Genomic DNA, 21,629 nt, shown 5'->3' with positions numbered 1-21,629 from the left:
AGTTTACAAAGGCAAAAACAAACTCTCTCCTGAAGAGCTTGAGCATTATCGCAAGGATAACCATTATTTCAAGTGCAGCGAGCAAGGGCATGCGTACCGCGCTTGTCCCCAAAAGAACACTCTCCATGAGCCTCCTAGAGCTACCTTGGTCGAACTCCAAGAAGAGAAGCTCACCACAAAGGATCTCCTATATGACATGCTTGGGGAAGGTAATGTTGGGTATGCAAGCCCTTGTGCGTCTAAGCCTCGTGGGTACACACTCTATGTCATGCATGGAAACCTCAGTTAAAGATTGAGCTATGCATGGAACGTATTCTCCTATATATGTAGCCTTTTTTTTTCAATGATATGGCGTGAGTTTGTTTTTATTGCTCTATCAAGTCTCTCTCTCTCTCCATCTCTCTCGTTCTCTGTAAGCCGTGCACCTTCTCCTCGCAATGGCACCTCTCAGGCGGCATCCCCCATAGCTTCGCAGCCCAGGATATGGTATCAGAGCCATGTTGGGGATAGAAGAGAAAGTTCAAAGGCGCTTGAGAGCCAAGCCATTTGGGGCTGCTAATGTGGAGGTTGAGATCGACACATAAAGAAAAACTTCAGACACGCAGTGCTTCAGACTAGGAGGGCCATATTGTGGAGGAGAGTGTGGCACTATAGAAGCGATACTACAAAAGCCGAGAAAAGGGGTTCACACGTTGATGTCTTTCCAGGAGGCTGCTCAAAACACCATCATCGACTTTCGTTATGTTCTGCAAACTCATTATTTGTAGAACATTTGAATTAAAACATCTCCTATTGAAGCAAGGATTCCCACACGGTGTGATAATTCACACATAAGGCCATTCATACGAGCCTCTGTGAGTTGCAAGTACTAGGAGCAAAGCGACTATAAAAGTTCTTTTTTCTCTTCTTCTAAGTGGAGTCGTGGATGATATTGTTGCCTCAACCTTTGTTGTTCATCATGAGGAGGTTCAAGACAGGGATTGCAATCAGGAAGCCTATGAAGGTGTGAACTGCGGCCATGGAGGATTGTTGACCGCATGGTCAACAACACAACATAACTCAAGTTTCGTACCAAAGTCTTATCTTTTGCGAGTTATGAAATGCTGCGGATTATGGCTATAAACGTCATTTGAAATGAGTAGTTATTCTAGTTTCAGAAGCCGGGGTGCAATGGCACTTCCAGATTGTAAATACAAAGCCATTTGACCCTTTCAACCCCAATTTTGGTTAAACCTAAGGTAGCCTTAGTATATAAGGTACCTAGGTCATTTTGTAAAAAAGACTTTTAATCATAATCAAACTTAGCGCTGCCGTCTACTATGTGTGAGAGAGAAAGAGAGTGAGTGTGAGCTTCATCCTCCCGCTATGCCCGGCTCGGTCAACACATTGGAGATCCGACTGCACCATTGTTGTAGGCTCGAGGAGAGCTACGCGACGACGCCAAGCATTCCACGTGAGACGAAGCGCACACGCTGACGCATCTACGAGCTATTTGTGGCCGTAAGTGTATCAAACGATGTCTGTTTTCTGCGTGCTAGTAGTCTATAGAATCGTGGCGACGTAAGCTACGCATAGGTACTCATAAATTTCAATTTCGGGCACTTTCAAAATTCAGCTCTGTCATCCTACGCGTTTTCCGCAGATGGGTTTAGAGTGAGGATTTTGAGTGTAGAAGCTTAGGGACAGGTGTATCCTAGTGAGGGGATGGTGATCCTTAAGTTTCGTAGGAATCTGGCATGATTAGGTGAGTTACCTTTTGTATGTGTGTATGTGGCTAGGTGGTGTAGTTGTGAGCAGTAAGGTTCTTGATTGTGGTTTAGTTGGCCTTCCTGAGTGTTGTATGTGTAGGATGGTCTCAGCCTGACAAGCTTAAGAGATCTCCTCCGTGTGCCTATCGTGTCATCTGTGTCCTTGATTGACATTATGTTGATCTAGGTAGTGTTTGCATGCACTTCATGGGTGTGTGAGTCGCTCCCGTCCAACATTGGCGCTGCTGCCGGGGACACAAGGACCTAAGTAGGTTTCCTACTAACACTCGTGTGATGGTTGCTTGATTTAGTTTTGGCTAAAGAAAGCGTTTTTCTTAAGTGGATCCGGAAGAGGATATTCCGCGATCAAGTGGATAGCTAGGAAGCGTGTGTCTTGCCGAGGGTCTGCGACTAGATAGGTTTAGTTAGGATCTGTGGATTAGAGTAGTTGTTGGTGGTCGAGTGATTTGTGAGGTGATAAAAGCGTTTACTAGTCCGTGTGTGGCAGTGAAGCGTTTTTCTACTCATAGATGCAAAACCCCATATGATTTTTAGGAGTAGCTTTAGGTAAGTGATCCGATCCTGATCTAGAGCTATTCAATATTGAATTATTTGCTAAAGTGCTTGATTGCATTTGAAATCACGGAAAAGTGTGCTTTTGAGGATAAAAATGCATTAAACAATGTTTTGTGGATATTTTTGTATGACTGACTGATGCTGTGCATATAAAGGAGCATTTGCAAGGGTTCTGTGAAGAAAACCTGCAAATCTGTAAACATAGACATCCTATGCGTAGGATGTCTCAAGGGGGTTCTGGAGACCAAATTTGAAAATTTTGACTGCACCAGTTGGGTTCAGAGGGTAGGTTTTACCCTAGTAACATATTGACTTGAGTGTTTTTCCCTATTTTTGTTGACCAAAAGCCAAAAGGCGGAGTCAGAAAACGCAAAATTCAGCAAAGGCTTAATTGAGTGATTTTTGCATGTTTTTGCAATTGTGAAGCATACTTGCACTTACTGAGAGCATAAGGAAGCATCAGGGACACTTCAGTCTGAAAAAATCAGCAGTAGACATCCTACGCGTAGGATGTCTACAGGGTGATCTGTGCACTTTTTGGAAAATCTAAGGTGACCAGTGTGTTCAGAAGGTAGGTTTTACCATATTTTCACCTGGAAAGTGGAAATTTGACCAAATTTTGACAGATCAAAGCCAAAAGACGAGAATTACCAAACATCCTACCCAAATTGTGCCCAAGGCATAATTTTTGAGACCAAACCGTAGGATGACTCCAAAGGCATGTTCTAAATGTTGTATTGAATGCATGTGAGAGTTTTCAACTCATTTGGGTGAGAAAATTAGGTTCAAAGCGGACTTTAACACTTGTGACTGAAAAAGGCAAGAACAGCTAAAAGTTGGGACTTTTGAAATCCAAACCAAAATCTAAGCATACCACTGGGTTACTGACATCAAGGGGAAGCTGTGGGACAAGTCTGGGGTCAAACAGACCAAAAAAACATCCTACGCGTAGGATGTCATATATGTGATTTTGCACTCCAAACTTAATTTTGAGCATACCACTGTGATCAGCACCTTAAGGAGAGTCTGTGGTTCAAATTTGGGGTAATTCTGAGCAGTTAGACATCCTACGCGTAGGATGTCTAAGGCATAATTCTGAAACCAAAATTTTACTGTGACCATACCATGCTGTCATATAGCCTTAGGCAAGCCTCTTAGTCAATTTTGATCCAAATTGGAGTTGATTTGACTTAGGAATTCATCAGAACAGACATCAGGCTTTTGAAACAGATTCTTGATCATTTGACCAACCTATAGGTGTCAGAATCAAAAAGTAAAAATAGATGTGAGTTAAGCACATCAAGGGGAAGCTACAGTGCAAGTTTGAGCTGAAACAGAGCAAAAAGACATCCTACGCGTAGGATGTATCCAGCTTGATTTAGGACTCCAAACCAACTTATGAACACACCACTGTGATTAGCACATCAAGGAGAAGCTGGGGTGAAAATTTCAAGTCATTCTGAGCAAAAAGACATCCTATGCGTAGGATGTCTCAAGGCCATTTTTAGGTCCAAATTAAAATCTGAGCATACCATTGTGTTGCTGGACTTAAGGGGAGTCTCTGGACCAAATTTTGTTAAATTCTGAGCATATAGACATACTATGCGTAGGATGTCTCTAGGCCAGTTTTAGGGTTCAACTGTGCTTGTAACCACACAGAAGTGTTCACAGTGTCACAGAGATCCCAAATCTTCTTCCATTCTAAAACTGCATTTCACTGTTTTGGCCATAACTTTCACAAACGGTATCGGATCCGAAAAGTTTTTATATCGAAACGTAGCCTGAGAGCGGCTCTACAGATCTTAGGGCAAAACTTAAACTAAATGTATGCCGACGACAACCATTTAGTTCAACTTTGAAAAAAAACATCGTTTGAGGCCTCAAAATTCATCTGGAAGTCAGGGGTGTCTAAAAGCGACAATTTGCGAGAATTGTGACGAAACGGTTGCGGTTTTGGACATAGTTTCGACTTTTCCCTAACCAAAGCACTTGAACACAGTGGACTAAATCTACTTAAACCAAGAAAAAGCTCTTAAGCCCAGAAATCATGTCTACCCTAGATTCAAACGCAGCTTACACAAGCTTGGAGATCCCGACGATAGAGGAATATCCTCCCACAATGGATCTTCCAAACTTGCAATTGGTAAAGACCCATCTTGTTGAGAGAGTCTGGATGATTGGTCATGAGAGTGAAGGACTATATAGATACATTGACGACAATGAGGTCAATCTTTATAGGTGCTCAGATCCATACCTAGAAGAGATAACGGATTACAAGCTCTTATATGTCTACACATATGGAGTCGATTGTCAATGAAGATCTATAGTTGTCGACAAGTATGGACGAGAATACAGAGTTGTAGAAAGCACAAATCCACAGACTGTACTAGAAAGAGGTGGATATTTGGTCAATGAAGGACCACAAATGCCTCCACCAAACACGAGAATTCCTATAGGAATTCCAAGAAGAGAGCCACCAGGATTCCCTTCAAGAGCGATAACGAGAGAAGGATTGGGAGAGTCTCTGGTTAGACTTGTAGACAATCGACGAGTTAGACCATCCCAAGTCCAGAAATGGGTAAACAGAAAATACTCCGGAGATAAAGATCCGAGAGATCACGTAGCAGCTTTTAGAAGAGTGATTAGAGTAGAGGAAGTTTCAGATTTTGTGACACAGTTTGCAGGATTTGGATTGACTCTAGAAGATGATGCAGCTACATGGTTCGACTCGATGGAAAAATGGGATTTTGAGACCCTAGATGAGCTGTTTGACGAGTTTATTGAAGAATTCTCGCCAAAAGCCATTGCTCACAACACGGTCTCGCAAATCCATAGATTCAAACAGAAAGAGAATGAATCAGTACGCAAAGCATCATTACGACTCAAGAGATATGTTAAGCTCTGTCCGAGAGCGGAATTACCTAAGCAAGCACGACTGATGCTGATCTTTATCCAGGGAATGAGACATGCGGGCCTTCAAAAGGATCTGCATATGATAAGGAGGATGACGCTAAACGAGTTGATCAAAGAAGCTCTTTATCTAGTGGATAACTGTGAGGCATACAAAGAAAAGGACTTAAAGAGTGAAGGAGATGACACATCCTCTCAGCACAGTGTTTCACAGATAAGTGAGTCCATTGCCAAGCCAACGGCACCTATTGATCAAGAAAAGCTTATCGACGACTTGGTCAAGAGGTTGATTCCGCTTGTAAGGTCTTATTCGGGAGAGCCGAAGTGGTGTGAAATTGAGAGAAAATGGACGAACCATACGGAGGAAGAGTGCTATTATAGCATGGAAAATGCTAGGGAGAGGTATGTACAACCTGTTCCAGAAGCACCTATTCCACCTAGATACATTACGGGGAATGCTCCAGGAACAGTAGGAGTTTTAAGGACACAGCTTGTCTTAGGACAACAACCTCCGTTGCTAGGTGCTAGAATGCCGGTAGACATGAGATACATGCCAATGATGGAAGCATCAAATAAACCAACGCCAGTACCAGCTACAATGTGGTATACCAACCAAAGTGAGTACTACCCTTCGGAGCAACAAAATGTGAGAGAAACACATGGAGTGGTGCGGCCGGTACAACCTCCACCTCCTGGGTTTCAGTCGAAAGAAAGAAGGTATGAAATGGATGAAAGGACATTGCGATTCATTGCAAATAACGGATTATCTAGGTCAAAGCTTGCTTATAGCCAAGAGGAAATGCTAAAAGAATCTCCTCAACCAGAGATAGATTGTCACAAAAGTCGTGACAACCACTTGGTCAAACAATGTCCTCATACGGAGATCACTGAAGTAAATGCCTATTGTCTTGAGTGTGGCATCACTCACTTGATCCCCGATTGCCCGAAAAAACCAAACCCAACTCAGGAAAATCACGACAAATGTATCAGGGATTGTTCAGCTCCCTAGTCGCTCAGAAAATGAAAATGTCGTACCAGTTCAAGTGGTTACGAGAGCGCAAGCTCAAAAGAAAGCTGATGATAATCCAGAGACAAAGAACATGGAAAGTGACACTAGTCCAAAGACAGATGATGGACCAAAGACAGACGCACCTAGTCAGAAAACCAAGAGCAAACAAAATAGTTGGAAAGCTAGAAAGACTAGGATGAAAGCACGCAGGGAACGAGAGCAAAAATCCCTAGCTGAGAAGCTTACCGAAGCTGAGGAGAAGATAAAACAACATGAGGAAAAGGAGGCACCTTCTCTTACACAGATGGTTAAACCTCTAGAAGAACCATCCACGGATGAGAAACCGAGAAGTGCTAGTTCAGGAGGATCTGTGTTGGTAGAGAAGGTTAATGAGACATTAGATGCCCTCTTGAAAGCCTATGATGTGAGGCTCAAAAACAACCAAACCCAAGAACAGAGGTGGATGACATATCCCTATGCGGAGTTAGAAAAGCAAAGGTTGGAAATGTGCACGAAAATGATTCAAACAGCCCAATCTTTACTAGAACCACCAGTTGCAAAACCTGAGGATGTGATCCGCGTCATGCCAACACAAGTAATCCCACCAAACCAGGAACTAAAAGAGCCAGATTCTAGTCATGAGCACAGAACAAACCTCAAAGACCCAGCAATAGAACCAGGGATAGTATTGAATACCACTGATAACTCTTCCGAGGGATTTCACCAAGCTATACCTGAGGATTGTAAAGAGATAGATGGTTTTGACGAATTGTGGAAACAAGTCAGAGAGGCCAATGAAGCCGATGACCTAAGAAGACGAGTAGACAAGACTGGTGATGAACGAGGAGTGTTTCTACCACCAATAGAGGAATTTGAGACTGGATCTCAAATGAATCTAGACGTGCGATCGTATTGGGGAGACAAAGGATCTGTACAATCTATGGATAGTCAACCCCATTCGCTAAGAACACTACCATCCTACATGGGAGAGTACGAGACCAAGTCAGATGTGGTTGCAGTCCCATCACAGAGACTGTCTCCCAACAAAGCCATCGATTCAAAGGGGCTAGTAGATATTCTATCTACCCCAGTCACCTGTACAATAATGTTAGCTAAGTTGCTCAGAATACGACCAAACATGTGAGCTAATGTGGGTAAATGTCTAGAGAAATTTGGTGTAAAAACCCCAATGATTCAAATCGCAGAAAGCATCAAAGAGCTTGAAATGCCTCAACTAAATACTAGGCCAGTGCCATTAAACAAGTTAGGCGAGTATTACGAGGGAGAAGATGGAAACACCACCCTTCCTTTGGAATTCAATGATGTAAAAACCATGGCAATCCTTGATAGTGGAGCTGGTGTGGCCATTGCAACCAAAGAGGTTTGGAAAAAATGGGGAAAACCTGCCTTGAGATCCACACGAATGACCCTGCAGCTTGCAGACGGACACAAGGAAAAGCCCATAGGACTGCTAGAAAAAGTATTTGTTACTTCTTGTGGCATTGAATATGAACACACTTTTGCTGTTGTTGACTTTGGCAAGAAGAACAACTATGAAATCATTCTGGGAAGACCATTCATGCGACAGTTGAAAATGGTCCAAGATTGGGGTTATGACCATATATACCTGAGACATATGGAAACCATAACAAAGATAAACTTGAGGGACCATAGCTATAGGGATGTGACGAGAACACCGGTAGGGGATTCCGCCACAGTTGCAGGATCAGAACTTCCAGCTTGGTTAGGTAAGCCTAAAGAACTGTGGATGTGTGGAGCTTCACAATGTGGTAGCTTGAAACGTGAGGAATGTATCCTAGAACGGGTTATAGAGGATATGGACTATATCCCAGAACCATTTCCTGAAGAAGAGCTAGAGCCTTTTGGATGGGAACACATCTTGGCTACTCTGGACGTGTGCGCCGTGGAGGATGCTCCCACAACAAATTTTTGTGATGAAAATGGCTATGATGTCGTTCCTTATTTTGCAGTGAGTGTAATCCAGGAAAACGAAGAGAACGAAACATCAACAAGCTCTCGAAATAAGGAGCAAACAAAGAAATGTGGAGAATCAAAAGATGAAGAAGACGACGAGTTCTATGACTCTGTAGAACACTTCGAGCTTCAAGAAGATCAACGACGCGGGAATCAACGTCATCGCTACACGAATAAAGTGCATCAAAAGTGGATTCCGAAGTCCTCGGTGAAGACACAGCCACCACAATCATCCTCATACATGGCTCCTAATAAGGATGCAAAGACTCAGCTAGGAGGAATACGACCAGAGCAACGAGCTAACAATGCTCTAATCAATGGGCTAGAAAAGTCCTCCAAGAAACTACCACCCACGAGCAAACAGACAGTAACTTTCCAATACCAGCCAAAAAATCAAGGGAAAGTACAAGAAGTCAACCTTGTCGAGGATAGTAGCGATAGTGATGAATCTTACGACATCCCCTATCATCAACTCAGGCCATCACTATCACCAACCCCTTCAGCAACAACCATGACAGGTCAAAAGAACAGTACAACAAGTCAAAGCCAAAAAGCTCGACAAATCTGGATACCAAAAAGCCAGATTGGCCAAAAACAGATATGGATCAAGAAGACAAAGATCTCTAATGACAAATCACAAGATCCAACACCAAAACAAAAGCAAGGAAAGCATGCACGAATGGGTAAGAATATCACAAAGTCGCAAGCTTTCACAACTCAGGTTTGGGTTATAAAGAAGTTGATTCAAGCACAAAAAAGTCAGGAATTCATTTGGATTCCAAAACAACCACAGTATCAACTTTCAGAGCCTGAATCCCATCACCAACCAAGCGTACAAGGGCTGAAGCAAAGACCACTGTTGACTCACACAACAAAAAGGTGAATCCCAAAGGAGTCTCTTCAAACACAAACGAAGCACGGGCAAGTATGGGTTCCCAAACGAGAGCCAACAACAAAACAGCCAATAATCGCAAAGAAATAGGTCCCAAAGAAGAACAACAAAACTGTTATGAGCCCCTACGGACATGTGTATAGTGTACATAGCATTTAGATTTCTATTTGAACGATTTTTCTTTTGTTAAGTTTTTTTTAAGATTTTCTTTGTTTATTATTAAGAAATTTTTTAAAAAAAACCATAATCCACATGAAGAAAAGACTGACGAGAGGCCTGAGCACTACAAGGAGAAGAAGGTACAGGAAAACGATGAAACTGCACGAAGTATGTCTCAGCAGCCACTACAACAGCCGAAGAACTTGTCACAAAGCAGTGTCAACATGCAACCGACAAGTCATACAAGTCAGAGTCGAGTAGCTACGCCACAAAATGAGTGAGGTGTTAGTCCCAAAGCTTCAAGTAATATTCTCTGTGGTCTAAGCGTGTTAGCTATTCTAGGTACTGCTCAAGCTAGAAGAGTTGAGCATATTTACGTTGTGTCACTCATGCTGGTATAGGTGAGCAAAAGAGTCAAAGTCTAAGTACTTACGTCTGGTGAAGCGAAGGAGAAGGTCCAAAAGACACTCACGTACTGCGCACAGTGAGATACGAGTGGAGAAACTTCTACATCGAAAACCCTTCTTGGAAAGGTGGAAGCTATTGAGACATCGTTTGATGTCACATGTGCTACATTTATTCCTCGAACGCCCATCATCTCCTTCTTTCACATTGCATGCTTTTGTTGACAAATTTCTCATATGCATATAGAGTGTCCCATAATTGGCACTTGCATCAGGCACTCTTTCTGTGTTTCACCCAAGCACTCACCTTTCATGAACATGTACTTCACATTCAACTGCTCAACTCCAATAAGAGCGTATACCAAAGGCATTTTTTTTCCCACCAGGTTTTTTCCCTTTGGTCATCCAGGATTTGGACCCTAATCTTAGGACACCTATCACCATCCTCTTGTACATATTCCTTCTACATCAACAATAATGAAATGCTACTCAAATCAATTGACATATGAATTGGAGCACCAATTTCAGATCATAGCATACTTCTCCTCAATGGCGAGTCGAAGAATGGCCTACAATGACAAAGCTGCAGACAACACTGACAACATGATTGCACAGGAACAAAGAAGTCCCCAATGACAAAGAGCAGACATAAGGACAGACTTTGCATTGGAGTGCAACTTGGCCTAAAGAAGTCCTTACAAAGTTGTCATTGGCTCACAAGAGTAGAAAGCCAATCACTCAATTCTACAGATTGTAGAAGTTGTTTCTGAGAATCACAAATACTCCGAATTGACAGATTTGTTGGAGCAAGTGATGGATGGAGCTTTCTCTATCCATGATGATAAGAGTCAAGTTAAACGACATTGGGTTCTTTTTGAATTTAGATCTGGCAATAGACATATAATGACAGAAACAGATGCTGCAGCTCGGAGCGTGGATGTGAAAGACATAAAGTTCGTCATCAATTATGATTTTCCTGAATCATGAGAAGACTATGTACATCGGATTGGACGAACAAGACAAGCTACTGCAAAGGCTATAGCCTATACTTTCTTTCCAACAACAAAACGACAGCAAAGACCACATCGCCATCGACAATCAGGTCATGTCGGGGACGACATGAACGCGGAAGGGGGGAATGTTGACCGCTGGGTCAACAACACAACATAACTCAAGTTTCATACCAAAGTCTTATCTTTTGCGAGTTATGAAATGCTGCGGATTATGGCTATAAACGTCATTTGAAATGAGTAGTTATTCTAGTTTCAGAAGCCGGGGTGCAATGGCACTTCCAGATTGTAAATACAAAGCCATTTGACCCTTTCAACCCCAATTTTGGTCAAACCTAAGGTAGCCTTAGTATATAAGGTACCTAGGTCATTTTGTAAAAAAGACTTTTAATCATAATCAAACTTAGCGCTGCCGTCTACTGTGTGTGAGAGAGAAAGAGAGTGAGTGTGAGCTTCATCGTCCCGCTACGCCCGGCTCGCTCAACACATTGGAGATCCGACTGCACCATTGCGGTAGGCTCGAGGAGAGCTACGCGACAACGCCAAGCATTCCACGCGAGACGACGCGCACACGCCGACGCATCTACGAGCTATTTGTGGCCGTAAGTGTATCAAACGATGTCTGTTTTCTGCGTGCTAGTAGTCTATAGAATCGTGGCGACATAAGCTACGCATAGGTACTCATAAATTTCAGTTTCGGGCACTTTCGAAATTCAGCTCTATCATCCTACACGTTTTCCGCAGACGGGTTTAGAGTGAGGGTTTTGAGTGTAGAAGCTTAGGGACAGGTGTATCCTAGTGAGGGGATGGTGTTCCTTAAGTTTCGTACGAATCTAGCATGATTAGGTGAGTTACCTTTCGTATGTGTGTATGTGGCTAGGTGGTGTAGTTGAGAGCAGTGAGGTTCTTGATTGTGGTTTAGTTGGCCTTCCTGAGTGTTGTATGTGTAGGATGGTCTCAACCTGACAAGCTTAAGAGATTTCCTCTGTGTGCCTATCGTGTCATCTGTGTCCTCGATTGACATTATGTTGATCTAGGTAGTGTTTGCATGCACTTCATGGGTGTGTGAGTCTCTCCCGTCCAACAAGGATCTTTTGGTGCAGTGGTGATGTTGAAGGATGAGATTGTTGTTAGCTGTCACAACATGGTCCTTAAATACATGGATCCAACAGCTCATGCAAAGGTCACAGCCATTCAAGAGGCATGTAAAAAGCTCCAACGCATCGAGTTGTCAACTGTGGATGTATGTTTTATGTGAGACTTAACCGATGTATTTTGGTGCTATACATCTTTCTCAAATCAAGCCGCTGATCTATGAAGCTAAGTTGAAGCAACCATTGCAATTGGCTTTGATGAATTCATTGCAGAAAAGGTGTTTAAAGATACTCGAACGAATCATGCTCGACAGTATTCTTCATCTTCAATCTCTTTTGCAGATTCACATATGACATAAAAGATCGACAACTTCTCCAGAACCTGCTCAAGCAACAATATGCTGAGTTCAAAATTAGTTTTACCTATTCAGTCACATAGTTCTGCCATGATTTTGTTTATATCATCATCTATATTTTGTCAAAGCTTTGTTTTATTTTGTCAGTTGTCAATCATAGTCATGTCCCTTTTGTACGGGTTATAGACACTACCACAAATAAAGTGGTAAGACCACCCTTTGTTGTTTGGTCGGGTTTTGTTATGTCTCACACTGATAGTTGTTTGAGGGAAGTACACACACATACACCTATGCTATAGTCAAGGGGGGGACTTTTACTCATGGTTTCAGGTGATTGGACTCTGCCATGGTCTGTATCAAGTCCATAGTCAGTAGTTTGGGCTTGAGGGGGGGTTGTTGGGTATGCAAGCCCTTATGCGTCTAAGCCTCGTGGGTACACACTCTATGTCATGCATGGAAACCTCAGTTAAAGATTCAGTTATGCATGGAACGTATTCTCCTATAAATGTAGCCTTTTTTTTTTAATGATATGGCGTGAGTTTGTTTTTAGTGCTCTATCGAGTCTCTCTCTCACCATCTCACTCTCGTTCTCTATAAGCCGTGCACCTTCTCCTCGCCATGGCACCTCTCAGGCGTCATCCCCCGTAGCTTTGCAGCCCAACAGGTAAGAGAACATGATGCTTTTATTCTCTTTGACCCTGGTTCTACTCACAAATTCATATCCATAGAGTTGGCCACCAAGCTAGGCATCCAAGCCTATGAGATGGGAGATGTCCTACCCGCAGATGGTGCTTTCAAGGGGCAAGAAGCTTCAGTCACTCCCTTAATCGGAAATTGAGGCTCCATGTCCAAAGCTATGTGGACAAAGAGGACTTCTTTATCTCTCCTCTCAAGCACGAGGATTTAATCATAGGGGCACCATGGTTTGATCGCATGGCTGCCAATGTTAAATACCCTGAAAGGAAAATCTACTTTAAGTACAGGGAAAAAGATATGTACATAGATGCTAAGGAAATGGGTAACACCATACCCATTGAACATACACAAGCTTTCAATAAGTCAATAAGAAGCTCTATTTCCGTGTACATGATTTTTGTTAAATATTCTCAAAATGAACCTAATGCTTTAGCAAAACAAAATATAAAAGATCACAAGAAATTAGAGTTATCCAATTTTCTCAAGGGGTTTCAAGATGTTTTTATTGACTACATCCCTTGTGAACTACTTCCTAAACGAGGCACTGATGACCATGCAATTGAACTTATCCGAAGAAGTTCACCGCCTAATAAACCTCCTTATAGAGTTTCTCAAGTTCAAGAAGAGGAGATTATGTGGCAAGTGCATGAGTTAGTTGAAAAGGGCATGGTTAGGCCTAGCTCATCTCCATTTTGCTAACCTGTGTTATTAGTGCAAGAGAAAGACAACACATATCGTATGTGTGTCAACTATAGAGCACTAAATAGGATCACTATCAAAAATAGGTTTCCCGTTCCACAGGTAGAAGACCTATTTGATAAGCTACAAGGGTCCACCTACTTCATTAGGATTGACCAAAAAAGTGGCTATCATCAAATAAGGTTAGTTGATCAAGACATTGTAAAGACCACATTTTGCACTACGTTTGGTCTTTACGAATACATTGTCATGCCTTTTGGCTTGACCAAGGCACCAGCCACATTCAACCGCTTGATGGAGAAGCTATTCAAGCCTCACCAAACCTTTACTGGAGTGTTCTTTAATGATATTATCATCTAATCTAATTCACTAGACGAACCAAGCAATACCTCCAGGTAAATATTTCAAGTCTTAAGAGAGAATAAACTTTATGTTAATCGAAAGAAAATGTGAGTTTTTCTTACAAAAGATTTAGTATTTAGGTCACATTATCTCTCAAGATGGATCCATCAAAGTTAGAGGTAATAAAAGGATGGCCTAAACCAAGGAATCTTCATGAACTAAGAAGCTACATAGGTATGTGTGCATACTATAGACGCTTCATAGAAAAGTTTTCACAAATTGCGGGACCATTACATGACCTAACAAAGAAAAACATTAGGTATACATGGTCTGCCAAGGAGAACAATGCTTTCAAAAAGCTTTAAAAAAAGCTTATTCTCAACCTGTGCTTACACTGCTGGATCTCTCCAAGCCATTTGAGGTCCAATGTGATGCTTGTGGTGATTGCCTTGAAGCAAAACAGCTCCAAGAAGGGCACGCCATAGCCAATGAAAGTGGAAGGCTCAACCCTATTGAGCAAGCTCTAGGCATATATGAAAAAGAACTCCTCGCGGTTCTACATGCCTTAGACTCATGGAAGCACTATTTAATGGGGACTCCTTTCATTCTACGGACGGATGACCAAAGTCTTAAGTACTTCATGATGCAGACCAAGCTCTCAGACAAACAAATGAGGTGGGCAAATTTCCTTTTGCAATTTCATTTTCATATTGCTCACATTGCTGGCAAGCATAATCAAATAGCCGATGCACTCTCAAGACGGCTGAGAGTGAATGCGGTTTCTATAGCAACTCACAATGATCTATCTTCTATGATAGATGAGTACGCTATTGATTTTGATTTTAGAGATGTGATTTTAGCCCTTGCATTAGGAAGAAAGAGGAACCATTTACTTTACAAGATGGTTATCTTCTCTATGGCAATAGACTATGCGTTACTAACTCACTATGTGAGAAAGTAATGTATGAATCTCATGCTCCTCCTTATGTGGGGCACAGATGGATTTAGTCTACCCTAAAAGGGATCGAAACATATTTCTATTGGCCTACCATGAAAGCAAACATACAAGAGTATGTTTCTAAATGTGTGGTATGCCAAAAGACAAAGTTTGATAGAGGGAAGCAACCTTCATTTCTTCAACCTTTGCCAATCCCTAATTCACCTTGGTAGAGCATATTTATGGATTTTATCTTTGGATTGCCTAAGTCTATCCATGGAAATACAGGAATATGGATGATAGTAGACAGGTTCAGCAAACAAGCTCATTTTATACCTGTCAAAAAGACTATCAAAGCCCATCAAATGGCAACTCTCTTCATTTCACAAATCCTCAAGTACCATGGCTTGCCAATGTCCATAGTGTCGGATAGAGATCCTAGAATGACCAGTAATTTTTTGAAGGGTCTCTTTGAGAATTTAGGGACAAGGCTAAATTTCTCTTCGGCCTATCACCCGCAAATGGATGGCCAAAGTGAAATAGCTAGCCTAACAATTCTTGATCTACTAAAAGCCTATGTAACAAAAGTAGATTAAAGGTCCCAACGGGAGAAGTACTTACCCTTAGTGGAGTATGCCTACAATAACGTTGTACATACTTCCACGAGAAAAGCACCTTTCGAGGTAATTGAGGGAAAATCAAAAAGTCCCCTACTACTTAAGGTACACGGGAAGATCTTTGTTGCAGATGAGTCTATCCGAGACCTACAAGAAGCTTTCCAAAAGATTCAGGATGATATCTTTCCCCACAGCAAAGGCAAAAGGATCCTACTGATAAGCACAGAAGAGCCCAAGCCTTTAAATAAAATGATTGGGTCTACTTAAATTTCCCAAGGCTCGATTAAGGCACACGACCGGCAAGAATCCTACGGGACACCAAAAGTACTATGCTAAAGGTACTCCGGTCCCTTCCAAAGTCTTAGACCAATCAATGAGATGGCCAATCAACTCAAGTTGCTGAGCCATTGGCTCATACACAATGATTTCCATGTGAGCCTACTAAAGCCTTACAAAGGAGAGCCACCTCAAGAACCAACTATTGAAGACCTACCGGAGGTCGAGGACCAAGAAGAGGTGCTACAGCCTAAGTCCATTCTCCGACATGAAGACAAGGTATTAAGAGGCGGCAAGACTATCTGCCGACAATATCTTATTAAGTTTAAGAATTATCTTTTTGAAGATGTTAGATGGATGCAAGGCATACAATTAAAGGATAACCTAAACCTTGTCAATGCTTACAATGCTTCCCTAGAGTAAGCAAATGTACAAATGTTTAAAATGAACAAAGTTTTTGTCTTATAAGACTCTCTTTTTCTTTATTGTGCACAAGTGTTAAGTAGTCTCCCAAACACCAAGTAGAACTTGTCACTCTACTATGGAAGATTGATAGGTCTAATGTGCAGACATGCTTGCAGCAGCTTAGGCTCTCAAGCGCCAAATGGATTAGTCATCCATTCTGAAATGATGTCGTAGGGTAAGATAGGGATCCTCTACCCGCTAGAAAAAGGACTAATGAATAGGCTTTATCTTCTCTACCCTAGTCGAGGACGACTATGATTTCAAGAGAGAGGTAATGTCATACTAACTAATATCTAATTCTCCTAAATGATTTTTTCATGTTAAACCGATCATTTAATATGGGGAAATTCCAGGGGAGAAAAAGCTAGAATATTGGTTAAGATGGCAGACCGGCCACAGTAGGAATCCAAAGAAGGGAAAATAGGGTTCCAAAGGGGGCGGCATCTGCAAAAGAGCAATGTGAAACAATGGGCTTTAAAGACCCTAAGGTTCAGCCCATTAAGACTTCCAAAATTCTAAGGTTCCAAAAATCAAAGGTTGGGTCCAATGGTCAAGCTTAGAAAAATTGGATGCTTTGTGTGTGTACAAAAAAGTCTTCGTGATTCCTACATAAGAGGGGGCGAGCCCAGTAAGTAGGGAATGAGAGAGAAACACACACACATACACACACACACACACACACACACACACACACACACACACACTCACAAGCTTCCTTTACACAAAGGGAATGAGGGACACATGTCAGCTCTGTAGCCCAGATGCCCACAAGGTGCACTCAAATCCTATTGGATGGCCATGGAGGTGGACCAATGAGAATTAGGCTAGAGTAAATCTAGCTTTAATACATTTAAAAACACTTAAGAAAAGAACCAATAAGAATTAAGATCTCTAGAAGACTGTTGGACAGTCTCCCAAGGGGTCCAATGAGCATTTAGCAGGCCAATGGCTTGCCTGATTCCTATTGGCCAGGAGACAAAGGGGTCATATGAGAGTTTAGTTGCATTAATTAATCACGTAAAGCTCTCACAAAAGGGGAAAGGGGGACACATGTCAGAAGACTATCGCTTATGCTTCTTAAATCCTATTGGCTAAGCCTTGAGAGGTCCAATGAGGTGCCAGCAAGAGGATTTAGCAAGAGGGGTCAACCAAGAGAGAGGGGGGGCTGATTTTTCAAAGGCATTACTCCATACACATTCACACTAGCTCATGTGTGAAGCAAGAAGACTCTCTCTCTCTCCTTCTCAAGCTTTAATGGAAAGCTTATCATCTACTCCAAGCTTGGAGAAGGGAGGCCTACACCAACAACTCTAGTTGGCTTTGTGATGCAAATCCAACCAAGAGTCAAGCTTCAATGCATGCTCATCTCCTCTACCATGCTAATTACTAAGCTATGTGAAGCTAATATGAGTGATTATGTGAGGAGATGTACATGTTTCTTGTAAGACTACTCCTTCTTCCTCTCAATCTACTCTCATACTCCGCTAGCTCTCACCATCTTCGAAGGTGTGTGAGGTCTTGGGTCTAAGACCGTGAGGGAATTGATGTTGTGTTTTATAAGTGTTTTGCTTAGTTCTTGAAGCTTCCATCTTCATTGCACTAGCTAGTTATTGAAGGAACACAAAGAATTGTATTGTAAAATGTCTCCCTTGATGGGAGAAACCTATATATACAAAGCCTTTTGGAGGGGGGGACCGGCTCCATCTAAATCCGGTCCTCAATTGTTGTCAAAAGCTTAAATTCTCTTTCTTTTGAAGTATTGTTCATGCCTATCCAACTAGGTATTATGCTTTTTGTTGCTCTCTCCACCCAAGCACTCTTGTTATGCTCATTAGGAATATATTCTAATGAAATGCTCACTATGTTCATGCTATTTTCCACTACACACAAGTTACTAGGCCATTAAATGTTACATTGCACTACCAAATCAGATAACTCGGTAACATTTTCCTTCAATCTTATAGAATTTGTTTCTATGACAAACATGCATGATTGTAATGCCCAAACTCTTGCAAATCAAGCAGCTCTATGGTATCATTTATGCATGTTGCCATAGGAGCACCCTCTATGAGTGTAACAGATGGTGACCTAGAAGCAAATGCATCAACTTCAAGACGCTCAAAGTCAAACAAATGATGCATATATAGTCTACATTCATGCTGTAGTGCTAGACTGAGAAGAAAAGATAATACCTAGTAAAAACTAACCGCTTCGTGAGAAGCGACAAGAAACTGCAAAAAAAAACCAAAAGATTGTTTGGGCTTGCCAAATCAATTCCATACCTTGATATGATTTGCCAAATCCAAGGCGCAGATTCAATTTATGTTGTTCATGCCAGAATCAAACCTGTACTAGATGATTTGATGGTAACAACATTGATTGCTTTAGAATTCCAACAAAATAGCCATTGGAATGGGCTGAAGTAGCTAGCTCTCTAAAATCTTTGTTGAATACTCCCAAACACCAGCATTTAGTTCCTCTTCCTACTTGATGAGGGAAAATCCCATCCGAATGTTGTTGAAGATTAATAGAAAGCTTTAAGATTTTTTAGATTGTGATTGCCACAATTTTGCTAAAAAACTGTGTGTAGACTTTGATAATTTTTTGCAAATCTAAATTTTTTTGTAAATTGGAGTTTGAAATTCAAAATCCTTGTTTGATCTTGGTACCACTGTGATGATTGTGCGGGGGAATAGGGACTTGCCCACCCCCAAATACCCAAAACAAGGTGGCCTAAAGGCCCATGATGTGAGTTTGAATTAAAAAAACCTTCTTTGTATATAGTGATGGTAGAGGGCAGCAAGTGTGCAAGGAGAAACAGAGAGAGATTGGATCCTACATGGCTCCCTTCACATCACCACAAAGAAACATGCATTGCTACCCTCCTCCTTGTGCAGCCAACAAGCTTGAGCTTGAAAAGTTTTGTTCAAATCTTATCGAGGGAGCCTGTTGCATGCAACGGTTCCTTTTTGCATAGTGCTCGGCTCACCCTTCTCTCCATGACCCTCCTCTCTGCATGCATGCAAAACCCAAGCCTAGTAACTTTTCAGATAAAGCTCTAATACTTGTTTAAGGACAAGAGAGTAATGGAAAGAGTTTGCTCCACCCAACCTGCCCAGACCTCTTAGTAGAGCGGGTTGAGAGCCCTCATGCACAGTTCCCACTAGGGCCCTGCCCATCTAGCTTACCCTTGGCCTTACAACTTTATTATGATTTAGTTTATAAGAATTCTATATCCACATTATATGGAAAAGAAATAAGTCCACTATTAAGAAACTTGAGAAAGCCTCTTATTTCTTTGAGTCTATCATTGGCTGGTTGGTGCTAAAATCCGAACCTTGAAAAGCACTAGTATCTTTTCTTAAGCATGGCTCTTTCCTTTTCTTCTCTCATAATTTGAAGGCTTTCTTTTTTCATACTAAAATCAAATAGGATACTATATATTTGTTAGGGGAGGATGTGGTCCTGCTAGCTCTAGAATACACCTACTTGTCTTTTTTTATTGTTCTAAATCTTTGGTCTCTTTTTGTGACTTGCATCTCGACTAAGAAAAATATATGGTGTTTAGTTCTTTGAGGAGGGAATGGTATCTATTCTCTTTTTTTTGGTCTTACCAAATTCCTATCACGTTCCTTGCAGCTCTAGAATCCGTCATCTTTGAAAAATTGATCAATAAATATAGTGTTGGTTGTTTTTTTATACATCTAGAAAAATTGTACGCTAATATTGTCTCTTCGTGTTAGGCCAAGGGCCTGAGGCCAGGAGGGAACATTTGAATGTCTTGGGGGTGCCTATATAGAGACAATGGATGGGCAAAGAGTGTAGGTTCAAACTCCCCCTTGTCTCATATTGGTATCAGAGCTGTGTTTGGCAAGGAAGGGGCATGGAGCTAATTTTGGGAAAAAATTACGCTCTCTCTTGGACGAAGGCCATGTGAGAAGGCCCGCTTAGCACAAAACGAAGGACCCCGCGAGGAGCACCAAAGGGAACACTTTTGAGCTCATTGCACTCATGTTGTAGAGGGAAAGGAAATTTGACACAGTCGCGTGGAGTTTTGAGGGTTGTGGTGAGCAGAACAAGCACTTCTAACCCCCCCCCCCGGCGCTGCCGCTGTTGATAGTGCTACTGGAACCAAAAGCTTCTTCTTTTCCCATTGTGACCACCCATGGTGGCTCAAACCAAGGTCTAGGGTTCAATTTCAAAAGGGTTAAGGGAGGGTGGCCAGTCCCCCCCTTTAACTTCTCTTTCAAGCACAATCTCAACAAGCTCGGATAAAAGTCACAGAAGTAAGTGAAAGCATAGTAAGGTTTTTAAATTTTTGAAAAGTTCCAAAATATGAGGGAATTGCAAGTCTTTTTTCCACTTTCTTCCTCAAAAAAGCTTTGGACTCGCCAAGCAGTCTGCACAAAGGGTTGCAGATTAGACACAATCTTCTCAAGTATTGGCATAGTTCGAGATTCGATGGTACCTTATGAAGTTTCACAGACAATATTAATTAGCAAGGCTAATAGATTTTTCAAGGCAGTTGTTTGAGGATTGACCAAACGGGCCTCCACCTAGCGGGACACGTAGTTGGACACCACACTTTTACTCTATTAATTTTCCAAGCTAGTGTAGTGATACTCTATGTAAATCCTGATTCCAAAGTAGCAGTCAATTCCCTACATTGTAATGATGTCATGATAATTGTAAAGGTCCATGTGAGCCGGCCACTAGCCATTTAGAATGTCCTCGGTATAAAGGTCAATAACTTTAATGTGAAAAGAGACTTACCTCGTTACATTTTGAGTCCGTTCGAGTGCCAAAATGGTGTGATGACCTAGAGCTGTGAGAAAGGACATAAACAGATTTCCCTGATCATTGAGTGTTTGTTTTCTTGTTGAGTTTGTGTGTTTGCTTGTTAAGGTTTACTTCTTGAGATTGACGATCTCAAAGATTGCCATTGATTAGAAGTATGGTAAGTAGAAAATTAGTGTAAGATAAGTTAGGGTTTACATTTTATCTTTTCTACCATGTAAGAAAACACATAAGAAATATTATGTAATGTAATATTTCGATTGTTTTTTATCTTCATTGGCAAGTTTTATTGTACAGCCCTGGAAAGCTTTCGGGTGCTTCAAGCACATCTTTGGGATGCTTTGAGTAGTGTATGTTACCAAAATTCTACCCTCTATTGCTTCGATCGTTTGTAAAAAGAGTGGTCAATTTTTGGTATAGAGTGAGAAATGAAATTATAGGGGCCCTTAGAACGCACTAGTAACCTTCATTCTAGGGGCCCTTTATAATGCATTAGTAACCTTGAAGTCTGAAAAGAGTAACTCATTTAAAAGGATTTGAGCTGTGATCATTTTTGAAATAAGCCCAATTTTTGCTATGTGCAGTGGACCAAGGACTCATAAGGGCTTTAGGGACCTATACATTTATAAAAGTCTGCAAATAGGCTC

General features: G+C 41.6%; 1 pseudogene; it reads left to right on the top strand.

Annotated features, from left to right (window-relative positions):
- The first annotated feature begins 497 nt into the window (after positions 1–497).
- On the top strand, positions 498–12,156 carry LOC147417865 (guanosine deaminase-like; annotated as a pseudogene).
- The last annotated feature ends 9,473 nt before the right edge of the window (positions 12,157–21,629 follow it).

Source organism: Adiantum capillus-veneris, chromosome 30 (assembly GCF_014529385.1).
Source record: "Adiantum capillus-veneris isolate H3 chromosome 30, ASM1452938v2, whole genome shotgun sequence".
NCBI lineage: Eukaryota > Viridiplantae > Streptophyta > Polypodiopsida > Polypodiales > Pteridaceae > Adiantum > Adiantum capillus-veneris.
This window is presented reverse-complemented; position numbering and strand designations above follow the sequence as displayed.